We start from the raw sequence: 16,591 nt of genomic DNA on the forward strand, positions 1-16,591 counted from the left end.
TTTCTTTCATGGATTTGCATCATATTTTATAGGCGAGCCATAAAGCTTTGTGTGTGAAGTCATCAAGGGTGAACGAGTGCACTTTCGACTCCGAAAGCCCATATCGATGATATTTCGTTCAATGATTCGACTACTGACACTTGTTGATGGCCCTGCATTGAAATCTGCAGCAGTTTGCGGAAGGTTTGCACTCGAACGATTCTTTTCATTCGTCGTTGGTCCCGTCCTTGCAGGATCTTTCTCCGGACGCAAAAGTGTCGGAGATTTGATGTTTTACCGGATTTTTGATATTCACGGTTTTTTACCATAATCTTATGGGAAAATCCCCACTTCATCGCTTCCTCCTAGATGCTGTGTTCCATCGGTCGTGCGATGACTGCAACACCACGTTCAAACTCGCGTAAATCTTGATAACATATCATTGTGGCATCAGTAAGGGTCCTAACAAATGTACCAGACAGTTGTGTTATACAGCCGTTGCCGACCACAGCAATGTATTCTTTCTGTTTATATATCTCTGTATTTGAATACCCATGCCTATACCATTTTCTCTGGTGTTCAGTATAACTGGTTAGTGAAGGGCTGTGACGTTGTGGTTGATTTGTCATGATCATAGGCCAACAGGTGTCACTCAAGACTCCCGTCCTTGCATCCTCCGTTTTGACTCCGTAGGCAGTAACTGTGCTGAGATTAGAGGTAGACAATGTTTGCAACATACATTCCAGGGCAGCAACATGCCCTCAACGATGAGTAAATACTCTCGTGGAACAGCTTCATCCATTTGAATGGGATCGCAGTGTAGGTCTGCGGAAGGTTGGATCGATCGTTACATAGGTGTTAGTGGTATGCTGCTTGTTTCAGCAGTAATCTGTGGACCGTTCTCACATCTGCATCACGGGTTCAGGGCGTCCTTGTAGTGCAGACGCAAGTTAAGTTAGACGCATTGTGCGAGCAGTTGTGGTCGACTGAACATTATCTAGGGACCAAATCTGGGCACACGTTGCTGCTGTTGTGTCATCAGGGATAATTTGGAGTCGTCTGCTTGCAGCGGGATAAAGATGATGTTTGCCTCTGCCCATTCTACCACTGACACGACGACACCACCTATTATCTTTACACTGGTGTCGTGAAAGAGTTGACTGGAGAGTGGAATGGCGCTCTGGTGTCTCCAGTGATTAGGGTAGGTTCTGGTTCTGTTTGTATGCGAGTGATGGTGAGCTGTCTATTCCCGAGTGCACTCGTGTGCGACACATAACATACCGCTACTGTGACTCCATGTGCTCTTCGTGGTGTACAATAAGTCCTGGACTATCTCTCGGCAACTAAAGACTTATGGGACACGAAGAAGCGGGAATTTACACGTACTGCAGGGTCTGCAAGAATCACTGCCGAACTGCAACAAAAGCCGCGAAATTCTTTGGACAGTGTGTCGGACGATGCCATTCGGCACTTTTATGAATACACGCCTAAGTAGCACCAGAGGGGGCTACACTGTGTATTGACGAAACTGTTTGTGCCCTCTTTACTGTCACATGTATGTTTGGGTTGGTCTCGATCTGTTATCATACACTCCTGCAATGATGAACTATGTCACCTCACTATTCGATAAAATGATCTTTCGCCTGAGGATGCATTTTTTCCGGCAGTGTATATACGCTTCTCATGTTATTCTCCGAGCTACATCAGAAATATTCCACCAGTTACTTGCAAGCAGTCAAGACATAAATGATATCCTTCATAGATAAACTATACCAACCAGAACACGGAACGATCCAGAACTAAAAGAGAAAACTGGTATCAAGACACAAATTGCCTTGACATAAGATAAACAAATAAACTAGCGAGGCAATTTTTACATTGCAGTTGATAATGGAAGCAAGACTAAAGAAAAATCAAGACGCGATCATAGGAGTGGTCGACCAGGAAAAAGCGTTCGACAATGTAAAATGATGCAAGATGTTCGAAATTCTGAGACAAACAGTGGTAAGCTATAAGGAGAGATGGGTAGTAAACAATATGTACAAGAGCCAAGGGGGATTAATAAGAATGGACGACCAACAACGAAGTGATCGGATTGAAAAGGGTGTAAAGCAGGGATGTAGTATTTCGCCCCCTACTGTTTAATCTCTACTTCGAAGAAGCGATGATGGGAATAAAAGAAAGGTTCAGGAGTGGAATTAAAATTGAAGGTGAAAAGATATCATTGATAAGATTCGCCGATGGCACTGCTATCCTGAGTGAAAGTGAAGAAGAATTACATGATACGCTAAATGGCATGAACAACCTAATGAGTACAGAATAAAGATTGAGAGTAAATCGAAGAAAGACGATAGTAATGAGAAGTGTTAGAGATGAGAACAGTGGGAAACTTAGAATCAGGATTGATGGCCACGAAATAGATGAAGTTAAGGAATTCTGCTACCTAGGCAGCAAAATAACCAGTGACGGACGGAGTAAGGAGGACATCAAAAGCAGACTAGCACTGTCAGAAAGGGAATTCCTGGCCAAGAGAAGTCTACTAGTTACAAATGCAGGTCTTAATTTGAAGAAGAAATGTCTGAGAACGAACGTCTGAAGTACAGTGTGTATGCTAGTGAAACAAGGACTGTGGGAAAACTGGAACAGAAGAGAATCCATTTGAGTTGTGGTGCTACAAACAAATATTGAAAATTAGGTGGAACGATAAGGTAAGGAATGAGGAGGTCCTGCGCAGAATCGGAGATGAAAGGAATGTGTGGGGAACACTGACAAGGAGAAGGGACAGGATGATAGGACATCTGTTAAGACACCAGGCAATGACTTCCATGGTACTGGCGGGAGCTGTAGAGGGGAAAAACTGTAGAGGAAGACAGAGATTGGAATACATCCAGCAGATAATTCAGAATGTAGGTTGCAAGTGCTACTCTGAGATGTATATGTTGGCACAGGAGAGGAATTCGTCGCGGGCTGCACTAAACCAGTGAGAAAACTGATGACAAAAATAAATAAATAAATAAATAAAAATAAAAAAAATAAAAAAATAAATAAAATACAACCCCAACTGCGGTTTTCTTGCAGGGAGTTTATGACTATGCCTTAACGGGAATTCCAGGGTAAGGTAATAAGTGCAAGAACATCTTCTCATCCACCAGTATTGGGTACTATAACCTAACCGAAGTTTAAAAATAAACAGTGCTACGGCAACAACATTAACTACTACATCATTATGCTCAGAGATGGAATGAAAAAAAAAATTGACTTTCGTCAGCACACCTGACGATGGCGACATGTCGTTATAGGTACAGAAATCTGGCTGAAGCCAGAGATAAATTCTGCCGAAATTTTTACAAAGGTGTTTAGAAAGGATAGATAGCATGCAACCGGTGGTGGAGTGTACGTCGCTGTTAGTAGTAGTTTATCCTGTAGTGAAGTAGAAGTGGATAGTTCCTGTGAATTATTATGGGTGGAGGTTACACTCAACAACCGAGCTAGGTTAATAATTGGCTCCTTTTACCGACCCCCCGACTCAGCAGCATTAGTGGCAGAACAACTGAGAGAAAATTTGGAATACATTTCACATAAATTTTCTCAGCATGTTATAGTCTTAGGTGGAGATTTCAATTTACCAGATATAGACTGGGACACTCAGATGTTTAGGACGGGTGGTAGGGACAGAGCATCGAGTGACATTATACTGAGTGCACTATCCGAAAATTACCTCGAGCAATTAAACAGAGAACCGACTCGTGGAGATAACATCTTGGACCTACTGGTAACAAACAGACCCGAACTTTTCGACTCTGTAAGTGCAGAACAGGGAATCAGTGATCACAAGGCCGTTGCAGTATCCCTGAATTTGGAAGTTAATAGGAATATAAAAAAAGGGCGGAAGGTTTATCTGTTTAGCAAGAGTAATAGAAGGCAGATTTCAGACTACCTAACAGATCAAAACGAAAATTTCTGTTCCGACACTGACAATGTTGAGTGTTTATGGAAAAAGTTCAAGGCAATCGTAAAATGCGTTTTAGACAGGTACGTGCCGAGTAAAACTGTGAGGGACGGGAAAAACCCACCGTGGTACAACAACAAAGTTAGGAAACTACTGCGAAAGCAAAGAGAGCTTCACTGCAAGTTTAAACGCAGCCAAAACCTCTCAGACAAACAGAAGCTAAACGATGTCAAAGTTAGCGTAAGGAGGGCTATGCGTGAAGCGTTCAGTGAATTCGAAAGTAAAATTCTATGTACCGACTTGACAGAAAATCCTAGGAAGTTCTGGTCTTACGTTAAATCAGTAAGTGGCTCGAAACAGCATATCCAGACACTCCGGGATGATGATGGCATTGAAACAGAGGATGACAAGCGTAAAGCTGAAATACTAAACACCTTTTTCCAAAGCTGTTTCACAGAGGAAGACCGCACTGCAGTTCCTTCTCTAAATCCTCGCACAAACGAAAAAATGGCTGACATCGAAATAAGTGTCCAAGGAATAGAAAAGCAACTGGAATCACTCAACAGAGGAAAGTCCACTGGACCTGACGGGATACCAATTCGATTCTACACAGAGTACGCGAAAGAACTTGCCCCCCTTCTAACAGCCGTGTACCGCAAGTCTCTAGAGGAACGGAAGGTTCCAAATGATTGGAAAAGAGCACAGGTAGTCCCAGTCTTCAAGAAGGGTCGTCGAGCAGATGTGCAAAACTATAGACCTATATCTCTGACGTCGATCTGTTGTAGAATTTTAGAACATGTTTTTTGCTCGAATATCATGTCGTTTTTGGAAACTCAGAATCTACTATGTAGGAATCAACATGGATTCCGGAAACAGCGATCGTGTGAGACCCAACTCGCTTTATTTGTTCATGAGACCCAGAAAATATTAGATACAGGCTCCCAGGTAGATGCTATTTTTCTTGACTTCCGGAAGGCGTTCGATACAGTTCCGCACTGTCGCCTGATAAACAAAGTAAGAGCCTACGGAATATCAGACCAACTGTGTGGCTGGATTGAAGAGTTTTTAGCAAACAGAACACAGCATGTTGTTATCAACGGAGAGACGTCTACAGACGTTAAAGTAACCTCTGGTGTGCCACAGGGGAGTGTTATGGGACCATTGCTTTTCACAATATATATAAATGACCTAGTAGATAGTGTCGGAAGTTCCATGCGGCTTTTCGCGGATGATGCTGTAGTATACAGAGAAGTTGCAGCATTAGAAAATTGTAGCGAAATGCAGGAAGATCTGCAGCGGATAGGCACTTGGTGCAGGGAGTGGCAACTGACCCTTAACATAGACAAATGTAATGTATTGCGAATACATAGAAAGAAGGATCCTTTATTGTATGATTATATGATAGCGGAACAAACACTGGTAGCAGTTACTTCTGTAAAATATCTGGGAGTATGCGTGCGGAACGATTTGAAGTGGAATGATCATATAAAATTAATTGTTGGTAAGGCGGGTACCAGGTTGAGATTCATTGGGAGAGTCCTTAGAAAATGTAGTCCATCAACAAAGGAGGTGGCTTACAAAACACTCGTTCGACCTATACTTGAGTATTGCTCATCAGTGTGGGATCCGTACCAGATCGGGTTGACGGAGGAGATAGAGAAGATTCAAAGAAGAGCGGCGCGTTTCGTCACAGGGTTATTTGGTAACCATGATAGCGTTACGGAGATGTTTAACAAACTCAAGTGGCGGACTCTGCAAGAGAGGCGCTCTGCATCGCGGTGTAGCTTGCTCGCCAGGTTTCGAGAGGGTGCGTTTCTGGATGAGGTATCGAATATATTGCTTCCCCCTACTTATACCTCCCGAGGAGATCACGAATGTAAAATTAGAGAGATTAGAGCGCGCACAGACGCTTTCAGACAGTCGTTCTTCCCGCGAACCATACGCGACTGGAACAGGAAAGGGAGATAATGACAGTGGCACGTAAAGTGCCCTCCGCCACACACCGTTGGGTGGCTTGCGGAGTATAAATGTAGAATGTAGATGTAGATGTATGATCGACGAAATATTGTGCCCTTAGACACTATGAACAGGGAAAGGCATTGCAATGAAGCTTTTGATGAACTGAAACGAGGAATGAACGAAGTGCGCTGGAAATTCCTTTGGCTGTTCCCAGTCGCAGACTCTTCGTAGTGACTGTGAGAAGTTAGCTCGACTGCTCTCATTAGGTGCCCTTATGCGTCGTGGCTGCATTTCATTCATCGCACTAATGTTTAGTTGAAACTTTTTTAAAGAAGGAATGTGTTGGATTTATACTATCGTAATACATACCTTTAAGCATATTACTTCATCATTGCTCTAATTGTATGGTGACATTTGTCAGAAATGAAACGCATATCCCATTTTCCTACAGCCGCATTCGTTGTCAGAGTCTGAATAATTTACTTTTATTGCCATAGTTATTTGATCACCACAAGAGCAGAGAGTAAACTGACGTTATTCAAGCGTTCAGGTAAACGTATGAACTGTACATCTATTACAGTGGGGCAAACGATTCGGGAAGGTCTTTTACACAGGAACAGTTGTTTGCTGTGCTATCTTCTCTGTCTTTTATCAACTACCACGCACTTTATCTTATTAATGTTCTTTCCAATGTCATAGTAAGAAGAATATATTTCCATTCAAAAACACAGTGCCAATATCATGATGCGGCAACTATAGACGTTAAAAAATTTCTTGCGTGAGCCTGAAAAATGGATACACAGGATATGGCTAAATTCCAATTACAGACTTTGAGGTCTTCTAGTGGGGACCAAGACGGTTAATACATTAAATGTATTCGTAATTGCGAATGTGAAAAGCCATCAGCTGTGAAATGGATTGACGACAGTGTAAATTTGTGCTAGACCGGGATTCGAACGCCGTTTTTCCGCTTACTGCGAGCGGTCGCCTTAACATTTGGCGATCCGTGCGCGACTCAAGGCCAGACGCAAACTTTCATATGTCGTCAACCACGCGACTACAAACCGTACTCGTAAATCCATTGTGTATATTCCTGTACGGGTGAGATTTTACTTGCCCGCTGTCGGCGGACCAATAAGACATTTCAGCGCCTGCATGGGTGTCCAAAGGAATTTCGCAAAATAACTTACAATAACACAGTGACTGCAATATCGTACAAGACGATTAAGTTCAGAATAGGATCTCACGTCCGGAAAAGTACCGTTTTTCCGCTGCACGCAAAATACCAGAACACACGTTGCTCTCTGACTCCTGCTGCTTGTCGTCTGGGTCAACTTACATGCAGCGCTCGGTTTGATGACCACCGACTTCAACACACATACTGTACCTCTGAACCAAGTTCCTACATACACGAGCACCCATCCCTAATCCTCCAGCATTCACCGAAACCATAACCCACCCCAATGGGCCTTCTTCGGATGCCACATTGGTCGAATATATCAAGCATTTCATGTGAACACACAGGTCACAGTTTAGTTCAAATGGCTCTGAGCACAATATGACTTATCATCTGAGGTCATCAGTTCCCTAAACTTAGAACTACTTAAACCTAACTAACCTAAGGACATCACACACATCCATGCCCGAGGCAGGATTCGAACCTGCGACCGTAGCAGTCACGCGGTTCCCGACTGGAAGGCCTAGAACCGCTCGGTCACAGCGGCCGGCAATAGTTTAGTGGATTCACGCCGACAGAACGTGCAAGCCAAGAAATCGGGCGTCCACAACCTATTCACTGTTGCCCAAATCATTGGTCACGATTATCTCAGACCGAACGTAAAAAATACGTTGTTGCTTGATTGTGGTGGAATCACATGTTTTGACGCGCATGCAGTGGAACATTTTCCAAGTGCGCCTGCAATGCGCTGTCTAGGAATCCCTAATACGCGGCACCCGTCAGGTGTGGTGGAAGACGCACCAGGTAGCCCGACGAAACATTCAGACGTTGTCATTCCTGAAACACAGAAAGGCGCGCAGCATGCGGGTTCTCAGCAGCCTACACTTGACTGTTGTGGGAAATGAGAACACCGTCCCTGGTGAACTTAGCTTCATCTGTGAAACGACTTCGGCGTTGGAAGTCGGGCTCGTCCACAGAACGGTGCATAAAACTCGTGTAGAAATGGGCTGTTGACGCAAAATGCCGAGGTTTCATTGCCTGCGCCTTCCGAGGGTGGTACGGGTGAAGCCCCGTAGTGTCACACATTCATCAGCCGACCCCGAAAGCTTACGATTTTGCATTCTCCGTCGATACCTGTATGAATATCAATTTTTGATCCATTTCCATAACTCCGGATACCGATTCCAGAACAAATGTATCGCCCAAAGCTGTAGAAAATGATTCATGTCCATTAATTATTTAACTCCCACTCATTTCTTAAATTCAGGGCTGTTACTTGTATCCGTAACTGCTAAGACAGTTCTACTTTTAGCACTGTGTCCTTCCAGTTGTGTCAATTCGCGCCAGTAATTGTGATCCTGTGTATCTGTTTAGTTCGAAGTATTTCTTTCAGAATCTACTACAGCGAGAGAGTAAAAGTGTAGCGCGTTCCCCGCCATCCCCCGTGCGTGTACACAGGTCGGTATAGTAACACAGAAAATTCATCGCGGAAGGATCGGTGTACCGCTGCTTCGTTTACGGACGTTACACGGTGCGCGTTGTTGTCCCCTGGTGCAGCGTCGCGGAACATGGCAGCGCGTGTTTGCGGGTGGGGGCACCCATTCAATGCGACTGCGCCCGCGGGCACGCCGGCCTACACGCGATTTCAGTCGAAGTGGCAGCGGCAGGCAGCTACAGGCGCGACTTCGCAGTTAGCCCGGACAAGCGCCGACCCACGCAGCTGCACCATCGAATATCGATGCGCGACGCCTGCAGTGTGCTACCCGCTGGGTCCACGTGCGTCGCTGTTTGCCTATCAGACAGCTGGCAGGCGTTCCTCAATGGTAACAGGCGGAGCGCTGTAGTGCTAGCGACCAGTTGGGGGTAAACCCGACACATGAGCAATCTTTTTCCCTGACGTATTTCGGAATATAAAGGGCGTATAAGATAAGGCGTTTCCCTCTATTACTTGCAAAATAATAAGTAAAAGGAATATTTATTTTGATAGGTTAACGTACGAAAGTTGCTCTTTCTGCATAGTTGTCCATATACAGGGGTAGACACAAAGGCCCCCGGAGTAGACAACTTTCCATTAGAACTACTGACAGCCTTGGGAGAGCCAGCCCTGGCAAAACTCTACCATCTGGTGAGAAAGATGTATAAGACAGACGAAATACCCTTAGACTTCAAGAAGAATAAAATAATTCCAATCCCAAGGAAAGCAGGTATTGACACATGTGATAATTACGGAACTATCAGTTTAATAAGCCATGGCTGCAAAATACTAACACGAATTCTTTACAGACGAATGGAAAAACTGGTAGAAGCCGACCTTGGGGAAGATCGGTTTGGATTCCGTAGGCATATTGGAACACGTGGGGCAATACTTACCATACGACTTATTTTAGAAGATAGATTAAGGAAAGGCAAAACTACATTTCCAGCATTTGTAGACGTAGAGAAAGCTTTTGACAACGTTGACTGGAATACTCTCTTTCAAATTCTGAGGGTGGCAGGGGTAAAATACAGAGAACGAAAGGCTGTTTACAATTTGTACAGAAACGAGATGGCAGTTATAAGAATCGAGGGACATGAAAGGGAAGCAGTGGTTGGGAAGGGAGTGAGACAGAGTTGTAGCATATTGTTGTTATTCAATCTGTATACTGAGCAAGCGGCAAAGGAAACAAAAATAAAATTCGGGGTAGGTATTGAAATCCATGGAGAAGGAATAAAAATTATGAGGTTCGCCGATGACATTGTAATTCTGTCAGAGACAGCAAAGGACCTGGAAGAGCATTTCAACGGAATGGACAGCATCTTCAAAGGAGGATATCAGAAGAACATCAAAGAAAGAAGAGAGGATAATGGAATGTAGTTGAATTAAGTCGGGTGGTGCTGAGGGAATTAGATTAGGAAATGAGACACTTAAAGTAGTAGATGAGTTTTGTTATTAGGGGAGCAAAATAACTGATGATTGTCGAAGTAATGAGGATATAAAATGTAGACTGGCAATGGCAAGGAAAGAATTTCTGAAGAAGACAAATTTGTTAATATCGAGTATAGATTTAAGTGTCAGGAAGTCGCTTCTAAAAGTATTTGTATGGAGTGTAGCCATGTATGGAAGTGAAACATGGACGATAAATAGTTTAGACAAGAAGAGAATAGAAGCTTTCGAAATGTGAGGCTACAGAAGAATGCTGAAGATTAGATGGGTAGATCACATAAATAATGAGTAGGTACTGAATAGAACTGAGGAGAAGGGATATTTGTGGCACAACGTGACTAGAAGTAGGCATCGGTTGGTAGGAGATGTTCTGCGGCATCATGGGATCACCAATTTAGTATTGGAGGGAAGCGTGGAGGGTAAAAATCGTAGAGGGAGGCCAAGAGATGAATGCATTAAGCTGATTCAGAAGGCTGTCGGTTGCAGTATGTACTGGGAAATGAAGCTTGCACAGGATAGAGTGGCATGGAGAGTTGCATCACACCAGTCTCTGGCCTGAAGACCAGAACAACAACAGACAAAAATATGAAAATACCGAAAGTCCAACATATTGACATGCCAAATATGGTGTAGGAAATCCAGTGGCACTCAAAGCAGCTTCTGGTCGTGTCGGAAAGCGTAAATAGAGGTCCTGTGTGGGTTTCAAGTGAGGCTTTTACTATATGCAAAATGGTGGCAAGTTCAGTTATATTTTATGATCACATAGATTTCTCTCCAAAGCAAACCACGAAGTCTCTATAGTATTGAAACCTGATGATTGTGTTGGCCAGTGCAGATGCGACAATTTATCCTGAGAGAATTACCCAATATCGTCACATAATCCTTGGAAGTAATGCGAGCTTGCAGATAGCGCTTGGGACCCACGGAATACCAAGATATGGTTGCCCGAATCATCACCCAGCACCCGAGATATTTCGCTCCTGAAACGTAAACATGGCCAGAAGTTGAAAACAATGTTGAACTAGAGTCATTGTATCAAATGACGTTCGTCCATTGCTCCACAGTCCAGGTTTTTGTGGCTCTGGCACTACGTTTTCTTATTCTGGGCATTTGCATCACAGATGAGTGGTTTTAAAATTCAAACTCGCCCTATAATTTCCAGCATGTTGACAGGGTTCGCGAGTGCGAAATACAGTTCTGCGTTGACTTTCCCAGCCGTCGTCCCTTATTTTTAGTTTCAAGTTTCACTAGCGACAGTTAATCACTATCACTCAATAGACTCTTCTTCCGCGTTGTAACTTAACGGATGATATTTTTCCGATTTCCATGTATGTGATATAAATCTTCGGTATTATGCCATTTGAAACACTAAACACTTCCGCTATCTCGGCTTCGGAATCGCGCTCCATACGGGCACCAACCATTTTCTCATAGTCGACTTCACTTAGTTCCGACGTTGTAATACCCTCACAATTGCACAGAACACTGTTCTGACCACAACTAACAACTGCAACTTACTGTAGAAATTGCACAGTTGGCGTTTGTGTCAAACGCAACATCTTAATCTACATACTCGACATTTATGTCCAGGCATGCAGTTGCCGCGGTGCTTCCATATTTTTGTCCAATCCCTGAAGTATACTTTTGTAGAGCTGCACGCTTGCTTGGAAGTTTCCATTAAAGGCAAAATCTTTTAGGTTGTTATGCCACGTCATGTTGCTCCTCAGTGTCTTTTGCGCAACAGACGTTTTGACTCTTCTGCTGGGGTCTTCTTCATAATGATTTGTTTTTCGCGATTCGCTCAGTACTGTCAAAGACTAGTGCCGTGTGCACTAGTTTGCCCTAGGGTGGAAAATTCTCATTTGTAAGTGAACGCAACACGTCATTGACAATATTCACCTGACTGTGAACACCAGAACATCCTGAATGAGATCGCAACAAAGGAGGCGAACTGAAAAGGAACAAGGCGCTGCCTTGCGCAACTTGGAAAATTTTATTTTCATGCTTTATTTGCTTCATTTCCACAGAGTTCCAAACTGAAAACTACTTTTTTCTTTCAAGGAACTTTTGTTTTTACGCCAACTGTGTAAAAATCAACTGACATCAAGCTGCTGTCATTTTTAGCCAGGTAGGTATATACAATCAATGTTTTAGGAGTGGAGGCGACATACTGTAAGCAGTTGGCTGTGTTCACATGGATGTTATCGTGGCGGAATGTTCATTTAAGTGATGTGGTCAAACGAGATCCCATTTCGCTAAATGAACAGTACAATGCATCTTAAAACTGTCGGTATCACTAAGCGACGTGTTTATCTGATGCACTGTTTGAAGTGATCTGGGGTTAGAGGTCCAGTGAAGTAACACAAATGTTTTCGTTTGTGCCTTGTATAAAACAGTACATGGATACGTACGACAATGTAACAGAACATGAAATCAATCAGCACATCGAGGAATTTGTAGCTTCATGACACCAGCAGCTTTAGATCTGCTCTGGTGGCCATTCAAATTGCAGCTCTAGCAAGAAAAGCAAACAAAGAATAATTACTTATTGTGCGTATAAAATAGTATTAAAGCACACGATAGTAGATATATTTTGTAGGTTCTGCGAGTGTTAAAAATCAACGTCGTGCGCGGATGGTAACGACGCCCACCCCCCCTCCTCCATTTTGGTACGTTTTCACTCCTACTGTGTTGAGGGTTTTGTTAGCCAAGAAGAACACTATTTGTATTTTGTTATTGCTGCGCGCTGTTAAGAGGAATTTTATGTATCTTCGTTGGCTTCTATGTAATAATAAGGTCACGGAGCCAAGGTATGTTATAAACCTTCAAGGTCTTCTGATTACGGCCTGGTCGGCCGCTTAGTATTATGGCGATGTAGCGACTACCGTTGTTTCTGCTGCAAAAATTATTAGTGCGATTTTATCCGTTAACAATAACGTCCTTAGCATAGCTATCTTTTTAGTTTAGTTGTAATTTCTACTTAATTCTAGGGCCTCCTTATTAGCTTGTGGCGGATTTACCATCCGTGCACAAAGTTTGTCGTGCGTTGCTATTAAATATGTCTTAATTCCCGCATCATCGCTTTCATCATTTGCTCAGTTTGCTATTTGCGCGACAACTTTTGGCAATCAGTTAGATCCCGATCCGTGTTAACTTTGTAATCCCGCTCCCATGCGTAAGAAGAGCGTTTCCTGGCCGCGCGCATGCGCAGTGATTTCGATAACCGCGCATGTGAGCAGCCTGCGGTGCCTCAGTTGGGTGGAGAGGCTGTGACCATCGTACGTTGGCTGGGGCGAGGCAGCACACACAGGGTTGAGATAAGTAATATTATTGATTTGGTACATATGTACCGTGTATTTGTAAAAAAATTTTATGGGGACATGCCGCTGTAGGTGTTGATTTTAGCCTTTGACTATGCCTATTTAGGCAAGCTGTTTTATAATTGTTCTGATGAAGGCGTGGGTACCCACGCTGAAACCTAGGTAAACACCAGGTAGTTTGTGCAATCGAGGAGGATTTTTCATAATTATTTTTGTGATTTGTCAGCACTAATTAAGTCCGACTTGTAATGTTCATTTTTTTTGTAATGGTTTGCAGAAATGTTTTCAATAATAAGGTTTTTCAGAACATAATTTTTACCAGTCATTTACTTGAATATAAATATTTTACAAATTTTCCCAGATTATAAGCATGTGTTGTTTAACAATCACAGGACCAGCTATGCAGTTGCGTCAACAGCAAAGTCATTTTTTTTATAATAATGCAAATCTCAAACAAATGTTGTTCAGTAGTAGTAGATAGGCCATCATTGCACTAAGCTGTGCCATTTAGGAGCAGATATATAGACAGCGTTATCCGGCGACACCATTACGAGGTAACAACTTTTCAGTTTATTCAGGATGATTTTACAGGGCCATGACGTAGCGCTGGTTACGTCCAAAATTTATCAGTTTCAATTCTCAGTCAATTCTGTACCGGAAATTTTTATATACGGGAAGGTTGCACGACGTTGTTTTGCGCATTCCCCTAAATAATTCAAAGCTGTGCCCTCAGCAGGCAAGCTGATGTTCTCCATATTTTTTGAGGTTCGAGGTCCGATATTCAACGAATTCCGCGGCCTACGCAGCAAGAGGAAACGGCCTGGAGCTTCTCAGGGAGGGAGTGATTCTGTTCCACGACAACGCGCATCCACACGTCTCCATAGTCATACAAAACGTAATGGCCAAGTACAAGTGGTTGCAGCTTCAGTATCCGTCCAACAGCTCGGACATGTCTCCCTGTGACTTCATTCTGTGCAGTGCACTAGAAAAATGTCTCAGAAGAAAGCGGTTCATTTCGGACGACGGACTGAAAGACATAGTGGAGGACTGGCTCCTGTCACAGCCACAAGAGTTGCGGAAACAAGGAATCCTTCGGCTCGTGGATCAGTGGGGCAGCTGGGCACACGCTTTACTTTTGAATAAAGATTTCAATTATATCCACAGCGTTGTTTCGTAAGTTTTCTGTTGAGCATCCCTCATACTCGAGACTTCGTAACTGGGCAGAAGAAGGCAACGGCTATCCACTGCGACTTCAGGATTACAATGCTTGATTCCAGTTTCTTCCCTCTACGCTGATCTCGCATAGAACTTGTTTTTGCTTTACTGAACAATATATTATTATATATATGAAGAAAGAACAGATACCATTGCTGACCGTGCAGCTTCTCCAGAATAAATGATAATTAATTAAAACCCTCAGCTGCCGACAGGTGTTGTTGATATACCTCGACGGGGACAGCTGAAAATGTGTGCCCCGAACGAGACTCGAACCCGCGATCTCATGCTTACACGACAGACGCTCTATCCATCTGAGCCACCGAGGACACAGGTGAATAGCGCGACTGCAGTGACTTATACCTTGCACGCCTCCCATGAGACCCACAGTCCCAACTGTCCACAGTCTACATACGTAATGTACCTAACAGATATTTCCCCATTCACTCATTACTCGCGCACACTGAGGTGACGGTTCCCGTAAGAGGTCGGGCAAACTGTGCGCATTCGCACAGACGAAGGTCCATGGCTGGGTAGCCTTTAACTATATATATGAAGATAGGAACTGTTCTCGAAAGAACAGATACCACTGATGACCGTGCAGCTTCTCTAGAATAATTGATAATTAATTGAAACCCTCAGCTGAGGTGGCTCAGATGGATAGAGCATCTGCCAGGTGAACCCGTGTTCGAGTCCCGGTTGGGATACAAATTTTCAGCTGTCCCCATCGAGGTATATCAACAACACCTGTCTGCAGCTGAGGGTTTCAATTAATTATCATTTAACGTATTATTGGTCAGTCATGAAACAAACGGATCAGGAAGGTACACTGATGAGCTTAACATTATACCCGTTCCCACCGCGTGACTGAACCTGGGATCGAGAATTTCTGAAAAAGCGATGCTGGTGGTTTGTCCAGGTGACACTGTCGTGAGCGTTTAGAGGCTGAAAGACATACAAAACCTCGTCGACGACTCGTGGTTTCACCGGAACCGCTTCCTCACCACGAAACGTGGAAGTCGTAGGCTTCACTGGCACATGAAGCAGGGTGGACGGCGATATGTGGCAGATACGACTTCAGAGTACAATGCTGGTGGCGACGCGAGTGTTTCGGACCTTTCAGTGCACACTGTTGAGCGTTGGGCTCCGTAGCAGACCACCTATGTATACCATATTGACATCTTGAGTTATGCTTGAAGTGAGCACAGAACCATCAAGCTTGGACGCGTCGTCGGGGGGGAATAATCAAGTTTCTTGCTACGCCAGGCCGGCGGTTGTGTCCCGATACGCATCCATTCAAGCACACGCAGCTCGAAACATGCACTGCACAGCTCGTTATATGCAGTATTAGGTTACGGGAGATATCCGCCTGGGCTCCTATGGGGTCTGAGTTATTAATCGAAGGCACTGTGACAGACGTCGCTGCCTGAAATTACTGTGGACCATCTGCATCTACATCCCTCCTCGCTTAAATTGCGATAAATGCCCGTGCCAAAGAGGCAGAATCGTGCTGCAGTAGTTGGAGATGCAAGATAGCGATCTCACTTTGACATTTTTGACACCAAATCTACCTGACTGCGTGACCTGTGAGTGAAAATGTGGTGCCACATACTTCTGGAGGCTTACCAAGGACTTGATGGGGCCCGTCAGCAATTCATCACCTGTGCCAGCCTTTTCATCTCAGAGTCCTGAATTATTTGCTGTATGTATTCTAATATCTGTTTCTCCATACAATTTGTAACTTCTACTGCTCCCCCTAGTACCATGGATGTTACTCCCTGTTGTAACAGACTTCCTATCAGCCTGTCCCTTCTTCTTGTCAGAGTTTCCCATGTATTCTTTTCCTTGACGATTTTGCGGAGAACCTCCTCATTTTCAACCTTACCTCCTAATTTTCAACATTCCTCTGTAGCACCACATCTCAAGTGCTTCTATTCTCTTCTGTTCCGGTTTTCCCACAGTCCATGTTCCACTACCATACGAGTACAATGATTTGTTCCGAACGTTCAATCTCAGAATTTTTTTCCTCAAATTAATGGCCTTGTTTAATACTAGTGAAATTATCTACG

The sequence above is a fragment of the Schistocerca cancellata genome, chromosome 2, assembly GCF_023864275.1.
Source record: "Schistocerca cancellata isolate TAMUIC-IGC-003103 chromosome 2, iqSchCanc2.1, whole genome shotgun sequence".
NCBI lineage: Eukaryota > Metazoa > Arthropoda > Insecta > Orthoptera > Acrididae > Schistocerca > Schistocerca cancellata.